At 41.4% G+C, this 13,724-nt stretch overlaps 1 protein-coding gene across 5 annotated transcripts in view; it reads left to right on the forward strand.

Moving 5' to 3' along the window:
- The window catches only part of AREL1 (apoptosis resistant E3 ubiquitin protein ligase 1), a 58,541-nt gene that overhangs the window by 694 nt on the left and 44,123 nt on the right, over positions 1–13,724 (forward strand). The window lies entirely within an intron of this gene.

The raw sequence follows: 13,724 nt of genomic DNA on the forward strand, positions 1-13,724 counted from the left end.
ATAACTTATTTCTTGAAAGTTTGTGGAAAGCCAGGAACAATTCTTTAAAAAATGGGCACACATACAGTTTGTAATACACTTTTTATGAGATTCGTGGACTCTGAAGCCCATCTGTGGACCCTTTGGATGTCTGTGAACTTTAGATTAAAACCGTCATCCTGTATACCGTACTTGGCACTTTATTCATATTGCCTTCTTTGACCATCTCAATAACATAAATACTCTCGTTTTTCATATGGGGAAACTGAGCCACAGACTTTATTCAGGGGTCTGAGTCTCTTGATTCCATAGTCTATACCTTTATTTATTTATTTATTTTTTACACTTTGTCTTCCATTCTCCGGCTACTGAGCAAGCTGGGAATGGAATGGGTACCTCTGTCATACTTTTCTTATTGCATGATGCTGTCCTAGAATTGGAAGTGAAAAATGTTATCAGGTTTTTTTCAAAAAAGGTGACCGTTGTATAACCCTTATGATGAAACACGGTTTGTTGTTTAACACGAACTTTGGAGTCTGACTGATGGGGTTAAAATCCTTGCTCTGCCTCATAACTTGCCATGACATTGGGTTAGTTAATCTATCTGCGTCTCAGTTTCTTTATCTGTAAAATGGAGATAATCATAATAGCACTCTTTTACTGGGATGTTTTCAGGACTTATATTTATTCATAGTAAACATGCGAGGTCCCTAGAATAGTGTAAACCAGACTACCCAGAGTGTTTTCTGTTGTTACCATTGTGTGTCTTCCAACTTGAGGATATGTGGCAGGGTTGGAACTTTATGCCTATGTTATGTTATGTTATGTTATGTTATGTTATTTTTGAGATGGAGTCTCCCTCTGCTGCCCAGGTTGGAGTGCGGTGGCGCTATCTCGGCTCACAGCAACCTCCACCTCCCAGGTTCAAGCAATTCTCCTGCCTCAGCCTCCCGAATAGCCAGGACTGCAGGCGTGTGTGTGCCACCACACCTTGCTAATTTTTGTATTTTTAGTAGAGATGGGGTTTCACCATGTTGGCCAGGCTGGTTTCAAACTCCTGACCTCAGGTGACCCACCCACCTGGGCCTCCCAAAGTGCTGGGATTACAGACGTGAGCCACCGTGCCCAGCCCCATTTTTTTTTTTTTTTTTTTTTTTTTTTGAGACGGAGTTTCGCTCTTGTTGCCCAGGCTAGAGTGCAATGGCGTGATCTCGGCTCACCACAACCTCCACCTTCCGGGTTTAAGCGATTCTCCTGCCTCAGCCTCCCGAGTAGCTGGGATTACAGATGTGTGCCAACACACCCGGCTTATTTTGTATTTTTAGTAGAGACGGGGTTTCTCCATGTTAGTCAGGCTGGTCTCAAACTCCCGACCTCAGGTGATCCGCCCACCTTGGACTCCCAAAGTGCTGGGATTACAGGCTTGAGCCACTGCACCCGGCACCAGCCCCATTTTATTTTAACATAGTTGCACTGGAACTTGAATGTGTTCATAAACCTCAAAAACCTTATTAAGTTTTCAGGTCCTGGGACGCTCAATCGCATGGTGATTTCTTCTCTTGATTTGGGCGTAAACTGTTTTTCTGCTTCTCCTTTCTCTTTCAGACACACATTCATTTAGATAGCTTGATAGTTTACATATCTGTGGGCTCGGAATTTTTGATGTAGAAATAGTAGCTACAGATACTGTATGTGCCTTCTGCTTTACCCTATTTGTGGTTACTAGAAGTTCCTAATCTTTCTGGAGCAGGTTGTCTCTGTCAAGCTGTCATTCATGTGTAGAGCTAATAGCAACCAGTTTTTTTATGTATCTCTTGGTGGTTAGACAATAAGCTTTTTATTGTCTAAAAGCTAAAATAACATGGTCAGTTATTCTTCTTAAACATTTGACTGATTAGTATTATATATAGGTTCTGAGGGAAAATTACATATCATTAAATAGTAATTTGCACTTAAATTCAGGCACTGACAGAAAAACAGTCTTCTGGTAATGTGTACTTTGAATTTTGGAATCCATGAACAATAACAACTTAAAAAAAGGCCATTTGTAATTTCTATTGTAACCTCTATTGAGAGTGTTCTGATTTCCTTGATTGTTAATACCTAACAGGGAACTAAATTAGTGTAGGAACACCATGGGGGATAAGAACATGCTTAGAAAAATTTGTTTTTGTTGCGTTGTAATTTTATTGCAATCTGAGGTTCTTATAGCTTATTGAAATGAAAGTGGTCAGATACTCTACAGCATTCTTTGATGGGGATGGAAAGTGGGGGATGGGAAGCCAGGAGGTGGTGTTGATTTGTGATGGATGGGAGCAGAAAGTAATTGCTTTTGGGCACATACTTGTGAGGAAAAGAAATGATTTTAGTCCTTCTCAGCAGTCAAGAGGGTTGTTTTGCATTTTTCTGCAGTCTTGAAGAGAAAAAATTGCCCAAGGCATTGGACACACAGTTTGAACACATAATTGGGCTTGGACTTCATTCCATTCACTAATTGGTCTAACTTACTAATTTAAGTTGGTATCAAATTTCTTTATAAAATTATTCTGGATAATGAAAGACTCCTTAAAGAATATCTTGTATTTCAATGTTAGAAAGTTATAAGTAGATTCACTTTTTTGTCCATTTTCAAGCTATAGTTTTTACATTTATTTTTCTGACCTGCATGATAGGACTTTTTTTCTCCCAACGAACATTAGTCACTGTTAATTATTTTTCAATTAACTTGCCAGCCTCTAAATATGGTAGCATGGCATACAGCATGTTCTGCTTCTGAGGTCTTGATATTGAATTGGTTTTGTAAGAATACCTCAGAGATAGATTACTGCCGCTTGCTCATTCATTCAGAAAGCATTTATTGAGGGCCCATTCTGTCCTGGGCAATCTCACCACAGTCCTGTGTTAGAGAGAGACTTGTAAACAGATAAAGTATGGTTGGTGGCTGAATAGAGATGTGGGAGTTGAAATATTTTAGAGGAATTACTCTACCTGTTCATCTTTCTGGAAGTGGTCCAGGTCAGAGTACTGTTGTGTAATGTTTATTTACTACTATCAACATATTAGTACCATGTAATAGATCAGATTTTATTACCTTAATGGACTCTAGTGTATCATTTTACCTTTTATTTATTATTTATTAGGTCTTGCTGTGTTGCCCAGGCTGATCTTGAACTCCTGGCCTCAAGCCATCCTCCCACCTCAGCTTCCTGAGTAGCTGGGACAAGAGGCATGAGCCACTGTGCCTTACCGTTTTACCTTTTAAATGATTTTAGCTATTAACTAACTTGGGTTTAAATTTCAGTTATTTTTATTTGGTTTCTTTTTCTTTGAAGTAGTGGATGGTAGTAGAGGCAGAGTTAGCTTTTAAGTATACTTCCATGTATTACATGGAAGTATAACTACGTAATTATTTACTTGTCTGTCTTCTTTACTAAGCTTTTGTATATCTAAGGGGTTGAGGATATTTTACTCATTCTGGAATCCTTGGGGTCCAACATATTGCTTGGCATGTAGTCGCTTCTGAAGCGTTCTGAATGCTTAGCCTTCACTAGTGTTCTTTCATATAGTAGTTTTCAAACTTTGGAGGTTGTTTAACCTTGTTGCAGTTTGTGTATGTGTATGTGTGTGTACACACATGCATGCCGGAGCCGTTGATATGGTGTTACAGCACCATAATGATGTTTTCCTGATGGCTTTTTTGAAAACTGTTCTACAAGATAGAGTTTATAAAGATGGGTATTCACTTAGCTTTTAGAAACTAAATAGTCATGGTAGATACATGTTTTGTCATTTAGTCTCATTGAACGGTTCCATATGATTTTATGAGTTTTTGTTACCTTGAACAGTTGAGCAATTTGCATCATGTTTTTCAGAGCAAAGGCATTTATTTCGGTGCAGCTTGTTACTGTTGAGATGCTAATAGTTAACATCTGTTAATTGATGTTCTGTATATTGTACTTTTTGGCCAGAGATTAGATAATCTATTAATATACAACATATTTTCTGTAATGTCCCCTTGCTTTTATCCAGAGACCCAGAGCATGTTATTTTAACCCCTCTCTTGTCCAGTTTGGGAAGTTCAAATTCAAGGTACTCCCGGTATATATGGTAAACATATTAGGAACGGAAAACAGTTAAAACTTCCCAAGTGTGATCTAGTTTTTCATGTCTTGGTAAAGAAGAAATCCCAGGTGGGCTGTGCAAACAGTTCATAGAAAGGGGTTAAAAAAGATACTTAAAAAGTTTTAGGCCAGCATTACCTGAATTGGGGCAATGATTAGGGAGACATGATTAGAATCCTAAGGGGGAGTGAGAATGTAAAGGGGAGCACCATATGTAATTAAATATTTTAAAATTGTGGAATAATTTTAAATTTATAAAAAAGTTGCAAAGATAGTACAGAGTATTCCTGTATACCTTTCACCCAGCTTCTCCTAATGTTAACTTCTTATATAACCATGGCACATACTGTCACATTTAAGAAATTAACATTGGTACAATACTATTACTAAACTATAGACTTTATTTGGGTTTCACAAGTTTCTCCACTGATTTCCTTTTTCTGTCCCCAAACTGAATCCAAAATACCACATTCCAGTTAGATCATGTGTAATTTCTTTTTTTTTTTTATGGAGTCCCACTCTGTCACCCAGGCTGGAGTGCAGTGGCGCGATCTCGGCTCACTGCAAGCTCCGCCTCCCAGGTTCACACAATTCTCCTGCCTCAGCCTCCCAAGTAGCTGCGATTACAGGCACCCGCCACCACGCCTGGCTAATTGTTTGTATTTTTAGTAGAGATAGGATTTCACCCTGTTGGCCAGGATGGTCTCGATCTCCTGACCTCGTGATCCACCTACCTCAGCCTCCCAAAGTGCTGGGATTACAGGCGTGAGCCACTGCGCCTGTCCTCTTTTTTTTTTTTTAAATGGAGTTTTGCTCTTGTCACCCAGGCTGGAGAGCAGTGGTGCCATTTTGGCTCACTGCCACTTCTGCCTCCTGGGTTCAAACAATTCTCCTGCCTCAGCCTCCCGAGTAGCTGGGATTACAGGTGCCCGCTACCAAGCCTGGCTAAATTTTGTATTTTTAATAGAGATGGAATTTCACCATGTTGGCCAGGCTGGTGTCGAAATCCTGACCTCAGGTGATCTGCTCGCCTCGGCCTCCCAAAGTGCTGGGATTACAGGTGTGAGCCACTGTGCCCCATCAGATCGTGTGTCATTTTGATAAATAAGTTGGTATTTCCAGTGAGTGCTTTTCCTATGCTATGTATGTGGTCCAAGAAGCCCCTCTGACCAGAGTCATTGACCCTGAGAATAAGTAATACTTCATAGGTAATGTTTTGTATTCCTTGACCCCCAACGCATTGTTAACTCTATGAAAGAGTTGACTTTGCTTCCAGGAGCGTGATGTGAACGTTCCTGAGACGCTAAGAGCTCATCTTGATTAAGGTATCCATCCATACACTCCATGCTCACCTCATAGATTTTACTACATGGAAGTATAACTACGTAATTATTTACTTGTCTGTCTTCTTTACTAAGCTTTTGTATATCTAAGGAGTTGAGGATATTTTACTCATTCTGGAATCCTTAGGGTCCAACATATTGCTTGGCATGTAGTCGCTTCTTAATATGCATTTGAAGAAATTAATAGACCTTTCTTTGGTAAAATTAATTATTAGGTCAACAGAAATTTTGTTTTGAATAGGTAAGTGTTGAGTTTCTCCTTCAAATCAAGCTATCTTAGGGTACCATATCTGTGGCTAGTTGAGTTTTTCTTCTTAGAATCTTAACTGTAAAATGCTCATTTAAATAACATTGTTTTTCCTTTCAATTATATAAATAATTTATTTTTCTTAAAAATAAGCACAGAGTTGAAAGTAGTGGATGGTAGTAGAGGCAGAGTTAGCTTTTAAGTATACATGTGACCATTCCAGTTCCACCCGACTGGGCTGCAGATCTGGCTGTGTGCCTGCCACTTCAGGCACAGTTAATGGAATAATAGCTTCCTAGACTTATTGAGGGAGACGGCTTGTCAGATTCAGAGAATTACTTTTAAAATCTTCCTGTTATAGCCAAGATTCAGTGGTCCAAGGTCACCTAAGCATAAAAGCTGCCATGAGATGGGAACATGGGGGCCTGTCCTCTGTGGCTCAGGCATAGTAGAGTCGGTTTTGTATATAGAAAACACATCAGGATAGGATGGAGTAGGAAACTGAAGCTAGTATTTTCCAGATTTAGGGTTAAGAATGGGACAGTGACATAGATGAGCCAGTTTTCTCTCTTGTTTTTCTCCCCATGAGGATACAAAATGAGCAATGAGAAATTCTCACTTCTTGTTTTCCCTGTTACACTCACATTAGCTTTGAATCCCTTTTTCCTGCTTTCTCTAAACTGTGCTGAGAACGAATGGGAAACAACTCCAGGGACAGCTGAATCTAAGCTATGCCTTTGTATATACTATACAAAAAGAAATAAGGGTCTGAAGAACTCTGGCTTATTTTAGAGAGAATGGTGCGATAGAGAGAATCCAAACTGATATAAGAAATGCAGAATTGGCCGGGTGCGGTGGCTCAAGCCTGTAATCCCAGCACTTTGGGAGGCTGAGACGGGCGGATCACGAGATCAGGAGATGGAGACCATCCTGGCTAACACAGTGAAACCCCATCTCTACTAAAAAATACAAAAAACTAGCCGGGCGAGGTGGTGGGCGCCTGTAGTCCCAGCTACTCGGGAGGCTGAGGCAGGAGAATGGCGTAAACCTGGGAGGCGGAGCTTGCAGTGAGCTGAGATCCGGCCACTGCACTCCAGCCTGGGCAACACAGCGAGACGCCGTCTCAGAAAAAAAAAAAAAAAAAAAAAAAAAAGAATTGCAGAATGACTTTTATCTTGGTTAGCTTAATCTTAATAAGCCAAAATTTTAATTTAACCAGTGAGTGATTTTTTTTTTTTTTTTTTTTTTTTTTTTTGAGGCGGAGTCTCGCTCTGTCGCCCAGGCTGGAGTGCAGTGGCGCGATCTCGGCTCACTGCAAGCTCCGCCTCCTGGGTTCCCGCCATTCTCCTGCCTCAGCCTCCCGAGTAGCTGGGACTACAGGCGCCGCCACCACGCCCGGCTAATTTTTTTTTTGTATTTTTAGTGGAGACGGGGTTTCATTGTGTTAGCCAGGATGGTCTCGATCTCCTGACCTCGTGATCCGCCCGTCTCGGCCTCCCAAAGTGCTGGGATTACAGGCTTGAGCCACCGCGCCCGGCCACCAGTGAGTGATTTATAGGACAACTTTTTCCAGTCTCATCACAGGTTAGAGTGACTCAGTAAGGTGGGAATGATCTCATAAAAGACTCTCTTTAAAGCCAGAAGGGTAACTAGTTTATTGCCCCTGGCTTAACCTCAAGGTGCATGTTCTGGGTTGTGGAATTTAGTTGTTGTTTTAAGAACCAGTATCAGGGGTGCAGAGGTCTTACGTGGATTTGGAGAGAAGTGAAGGACTAAAACCTTGGCTAAATTTAAGCATTCCATTTACTAGATTGAAGAGAAGAAAAATCTGTTAAAATATTAAAATCTTTCCAAATTCAGAAATAGACTATAACTGGGGCCGGGCGTGGTTGCTCACGCCTGTAATCCCAGCACTTAGGGAGGCTGAGGTGGGCAGATCACCTGAGGTCAGGAGTTCGAGACCAGCCTGATGGGCATGGAGAAACCCTGTCTCTACTAAAAATACAAAATTAGCCAGGCGTGGTGGTGCATGCCTGTAATCCCAACTACTCGGGAGACTGAGGCAGGAGAATCGCTTGAACCTGGGAGGCGGAGGTTGCAGTGAGCCGAGATCGTGCCATTGCACTTCAGCCTGGGCAATAAGAGCCAAACTCCGTCTCAAAAAAAAAAAAAAAAAAAAAGAAACAGACTATAGCTTAAATAGTGTATGGTAATGTGTGGCATTGAATTTGAAAGAAACAGAGGGAATAAAACTTAATAACTCTGAGATAAATGGAATGCAGGAGTTTTAAAAAGTCTTGTTAAAAAATTTGATGAGAGAATTTTCTCTTGTGAAACTTTTAGATAAACCTCTAGAAAAAAACCAGGAGAAAATCTTTGTGACCTTGAGCTAGGCGGAGTTTTAAAAAATAGAACACAAAAACCACAAACTATGAACAAAAAATGTATGTTGGCTTTCATCAAAGTTAGAAACTTTTACTCTTTAAAAAGTGTATTTTCTGTTAAGAAAATGAAGAGGCAAACCACAGAAAATATTTGCAAAATGTTTATCTAATAAAGGACTTGTATTTATGTGAAAGGAAAATAAGTCTTGGGGCCCCAGAATCACTAAGCTAAAGGGAAAAGTGAAGCTGGGAACTGCTTAGGGCAAATCTGCCTCCCATTCTATTGAAAGTTGTCCCTCTGCTCACTGAGATAGATGCATATCTGATTGCCTCCTTTGGAAGGGCTAATCAGAAACTCAAAATAATGTAATCATTTTTCTCACCTGGAAGCCCCCCTCCCTACTTCAAGTTGTCCTGCCTTTCTGGACTGAGCCAATAAACATCTTGATTGATGTCTCATGTCTCCCTAAAATGTATAAAAGCAAGCTGTGCCCCGACCACCTTGGGCACATGTCGTCAGGACCTCATGAGGCTGTGTCCTGGGTGCGCGTCTTCAACCTTGGCAAAATAAACTTTCTAAATTAACTGAGACCTGTCTCAGATATTCGGGGTTCGCATTTAGAATGTATAAAGAACTCTTACAGCTCAATAGTAAGAAGACAAACAGCTCGATTTTTAAAAAAGACAGATTTGAATAGATACTTCAAAGAAACTAATACAAATAACCAATAAACACATGAAAAAATACTCAATATTGTTAGTTCTTAGGGAAATGCAAATTAAAACCACAATGAACTATCACTTCACACCTGTTAGAATGGGTAAACTTAAAAGACGGTACCAAGTGTTGGTGGATGTAGAGCAACCCGCCTCTTGTGCATTGCTGGTGGAAATGCAAAGTGGTCCAGCCGCTTTGGTAAACAGTTTGGCAGTTTCTTGTAAGTTAAATATATACTTACCATATGACCCAGCAGTCCCATTCTTATATGTTTACCCAAGAGAAATGAAAGCATGTGTCTACCGATTTGTAGCTTAATGTTCATAGCAGCTTTATCCATGATACCACCAAACTGGATATAACCCAAATGTCCTTCATCTGGTGAATAAACAATTTGCTGTATGTCCATTTAATGGAGTACTACTCTGCAGGAAAAAGGAGTGAACTACTGAAACATGTAACAGCATGTATGAATCTAAGAACCTATGCTAAGTGAAAAAATGGTACACACGAAGGACTACATTTTGCATGTGATGCAAATGTATAAGGCATTCTGTAAAAGGCAAAACTACAGTGATAGCGTATCGGTGGTTGTGCAGGGGCTTGTGGGAGGAGGACTGACTGCAAAGAGCATAAGGGAACTTTTGGGGATGATGAAGTGTTTTGTGTCATGACTACACTTTATATAATAACCTTACACCGTTGTCAAAAGTAATTGTACATTTCAAATTGATGTTTATTTATACCTCAGTAAAACTGATTTTACTGGCGGTGCTAAAAACTTAGGAGATTTTTTGGCCAGTGATTTATACAGGATAGGCGGGGGTCCCTAATCCCTGGGCCACAGACCTTCAGCAGTCCATGGCCTGTTAGGAACAGGACTGCACAGCAGGAGGTGATGGCGGGTGAGCAAGCAAAGCTTTTTCTGTATTTACAGCCCCTCCCCATCACTTGCGTTACCACCTGAGCTCCACCTCCTGTCAGATCAGCAGCGGCATTAGATTCTCATAGGAGCATGAACCTTATTGTGAACTGTGGGTGTGAGGGATCTAGGTTGTGTGCTCCTTATGAGAATGTAATGTCTGATGATCTGAGGTGGAACAATTTCATCCTGATATCACCCTCCCACCTGCTGTCCATGCAAAAATTGTCTGCCACAAAACTGGTCCCTGGTACCAAAAAGGTTGCCGACTGCTGAGATTGACAGTGGATTCAGATTAGTTTAGATCTGAATTTGTTATAGGCATTAAAATGATTTTGAAATAATAATTAGTATTACTGAATTGAGTTGCAAAGAGTTTACTAATTATCAGCGTCAGGTCAAGTTTAGTTTAATATTCTCTTATTAATGAGATAGAAATAAGACATAAATGTATTGAAGAAGTTACTAGATCAGAAAATGAGTGTCACAGATAATTCAGGAAGAAAACTTGGGGGCTGATTTTGTGTCCCCCCTTTGGCAGAAATCTTTACTGGATCTGATATTGTTTATGACCAATTTCTAGAAATAATCACTTTCTTTTGCCTCTGATAAACTACTTTTACAATTTTTCTCCTCCTGTCCTCTTTTTCCTTCTCATTTGTTGGCTCCTTTTTTTTTTTTTTTTTTTTTTTTTTTCAAGGTTGATCCCCTCAGGGTTCTATGATTGGTTTTTTGTTTGTTTGTTGGTTGGTTGGTCTCTGCTTTTTATGGTGGTCTTTGCCATTTTCCGTGTCTTCAGGATATTGGCATCTCTCTAGCTTCATGTGCTTATTTCTATGTACCTTTTGAATATATTCACCTGGATATCCTGTAGACACTCCAAACTTAACATGTTTAATTCTCTACTCATTATCTTTTGATATGGTTTGGGTGTCCCCACCCAAATCTCACCTTGAATTTTAGCTCCCATAATTCCCATTGTTGTGGGAGGGACCTGGTGGGAGATAATTGAATCATGGGGTAGTTTCCCCCATACTGTTCTCACAGTAGTGAATAAGTCTCACAATATCTGATGATCTTATAAGGAGTTTCCCTTTTCACTTGGCTCTCATCCTCTCTTGCCTGCTGCCATGTAAGACATGACTTTTGCCTTCTGACATGATTGTGAGGCCTCCCAGCCATGTGGAACTATGAGTCCATTCAACCTTTTTTTCTTTATAAATTACCCAGTCTCTGGTATGTCTTTATCAGCAGTGTGAAAATGGACTAATACAGTAAATTGGTACTGGAAGTGAGGCGGTGCTGTAAAGATACCTGAAAATGTGGAAGCAACTTTGGAACTGGGTAACAGGCAGAGGTTAGAATAGTTTGGAGGGCTCAGAGGAAGACAGGAAAATATGGGAAAGTTTGAAACTTCTGGAGACTTGTTGAATGACTTTGAACAAAATGGTGATAATGATATGGACAATGAAATCCAGGCTGAGGTGGTCTCAGATGGAGATGAGCAACTTGTTGGGGACTGGAGCAAAGGTCACTCTTGTTATGCTTTAGCAAAGAGACTGGAAGCATTTTGCTCCTGCCTAGAACTCTGGAACTTTGGACTTGAGAGAAATGATCTGAAATTGGAACTTACGTTTAAAAGGGAAGCAGAGTGTAAAGGTTTGGAAAATTTGCAGCCTGACAGTGGTGATAGAAAAGATAAACCCATTTTTTGAGGAGAAATTCAAGCTGGCTACAGAAATTTGCATAAGTAAAGAGGAACCAAGACAATGGGGAAAATGTCACCAGGGCATGTCAGAGGTTTTCACAGCAGCCACTCCCATCACAGACCTGGAGGCCCAGGAGGAAAAAATGGTTTCGAAGGCTGGGCCCAGGTCCCCCCTGCTGTGTGCAGTGTAGGGGACTTGGTGCCCTGTGCCCCAGTTGCTCCAGCTGTGGCTAAAAGGAGCCAAGGTACAGCTTGGGCCGTCGCTTCAGAAGGTGCAAGCCCTAAGCCTTGGCAGCTTACACATGATGTTGAGCCTGTGGGTGCACAGAAGTCAAGAATTGAGGTTTGAGAACCTCCACCTGGATTTCAGAGGATGTATGGAAACTCCTGAATGTTCGGGCAGAAGTCAGCTATGGGGCAGGACCCTCATGGAGAACCTCTGCGAGGGCAATGTGGGAGGGCAATGTGGGGTTGAAGGTCCCACACAGAGTCCCTGTGGCACTGTCTTGTGGAGCTGTAAGAAGAGGGCCACCGTCTTCCAGACCCCAGAGTGGTAGATTCACTGACAGCTTGCACCATGTGCCTGGAAAAGCCTCAGACACTCAATACTAGCCCGTGAAAGCGGCTGCAGAGGAGGCTGTACCCTGCAAAGACACAGGGGTGGAGCTGCCCCAGACCATGGGAACCCACCTCTTGCATCAGCGTGACCTGGATGTGAGACATGGAGTCAAAGGAGATCATTTTGGAGCTTTGAGATTTGACTGCGCTGCTGTATTTTGGACTTGCATGGGCCCTGTAGCCCCTTTGTTTTGGCCAGTTTCTCCCATTTGGAACAGGTATATTTACCCATTGCCTGTAGTCCCATTGTATCTAGAAAGTAACTAACTTGATTTTGATTTTACAGGGTCATAGGTGGAAGGGACTTACCTTGTCTCAGATGAGACTTTGGATTGTGAACTTTGAGTTAATACTGAAATGAGTTGGAGGACTGTTGGGAAGGCATGATTGGTTTTGAAATGTGAGGACATGAGATTTGGGAGGGGCCGGGGTGGGATGATATGGTTTAGCTGTGTCCCCATCCAAATCTCATCTTGAATTATAGTTCCCATAATTCTCATGTGTTATGGGAGGGATCCAGTGGGAGATAATTGAATCACAGAGACAGTTTCCCCCATACTGTTCTTGTGGTAGTGAATAAGTCTCACAAGATCTGATGATTTTATAAGGGGTTTCTCTTTTTGCTTGGCTCTCATTCTCTCTTGCCTGCCACCATGTAAGACATGCCTTTCACCTTCCACCGTGATTGTGAGGCCTCCCCAGCCACATGGAGCTGTGGGTCCATTAAACCTCTTTTTCTTTATAAATTACCTAGTCTCTGGTATGTCTTTATCAGCAGCATGAAAATGGACTAATACATCTTTTCTTTCATGTTTGCTTTGCCTTCTTAATTCTCCTTCATTTATCCAGGCTCCCAACAATAGAAAATTTGCCTTTGTCCTTGGCTTCTTCCTCTCCTTTATCCATTTGACCTCACAGGTCTTTGATCCTGTTGCTTCTGAGAGCATAAAGCAGGAGAGCAACCCATCCAGGGTTGGTTCCCAACTTGTACCCTAGGCCCTGGCCACCCTCAACCAATGTGACTAATGAGGGTCTACGTTGGACCCTGTCTGTATTGTGGCTAGTGTGTAGCTACTCCATTGAACCAGTAGTTCATTAATGGGCCTGTCCCCCTTTCACATTGTCCCCAGAGCTTCTTCATTTAAAATGTGTGATCCTTTTTCTCTCTTGGTTAAAAAACGTCTTTTGTTTTTTGTTGCTTAAAGTCAAAATGAAGTCATATTCCTTTTTTTTTTTTTTCTGAGAAGGACCCTCGCTCTGTTGCCCAGGCTGGAGTGCAATGGCATGATCTCGGCTCACTGCAACCTCTGCCTCCTGGTTTCAACCAATTCTCCTGCCTTAGCCTCCCTAGTAGCTGGGAATACAGGTGCCCGCCACCACGCCTGGCTAATTTTTTTTTTAGTCGAGACAGGGTTTCGCCGTGTTAGCCAGGATGGTCTTGATTTCCTGAGCTCGTGATCCACCCGCCTCGGCCTCCCAAAGTGCTGGAATTACAGGTGTGAGCCACCACACCCGGCTAAAATTTCAAATTAAATATTTCTGAGCTTAATTCTTCCTATCCCAAGAATAATATATTTTTTCTGCCCTTCTGGAAGTTCTTTTTGATACATCAGTATTCCCAGTTAAGAGTAAAGAGAGAGTGTAAGCTCTGGAATCACATTGCTTGACTCCTTCACTTATAAAC

This window comes from Macaca thibetana, chromosome 7 (genome assembly GCF_024542745.1).
Source record: "Macaca thibetana thibetana isolate TM-01 chromosome 7, ASM2454274v1, whole genome shotgun sequence".
Classification (NCBI taxonomy): domain Eukaryota; kingdom Metazoa; phylum Chordata; class Mammalia; order Primates; family Cercopithecidae; genus Macaca; species Macaca thibetana.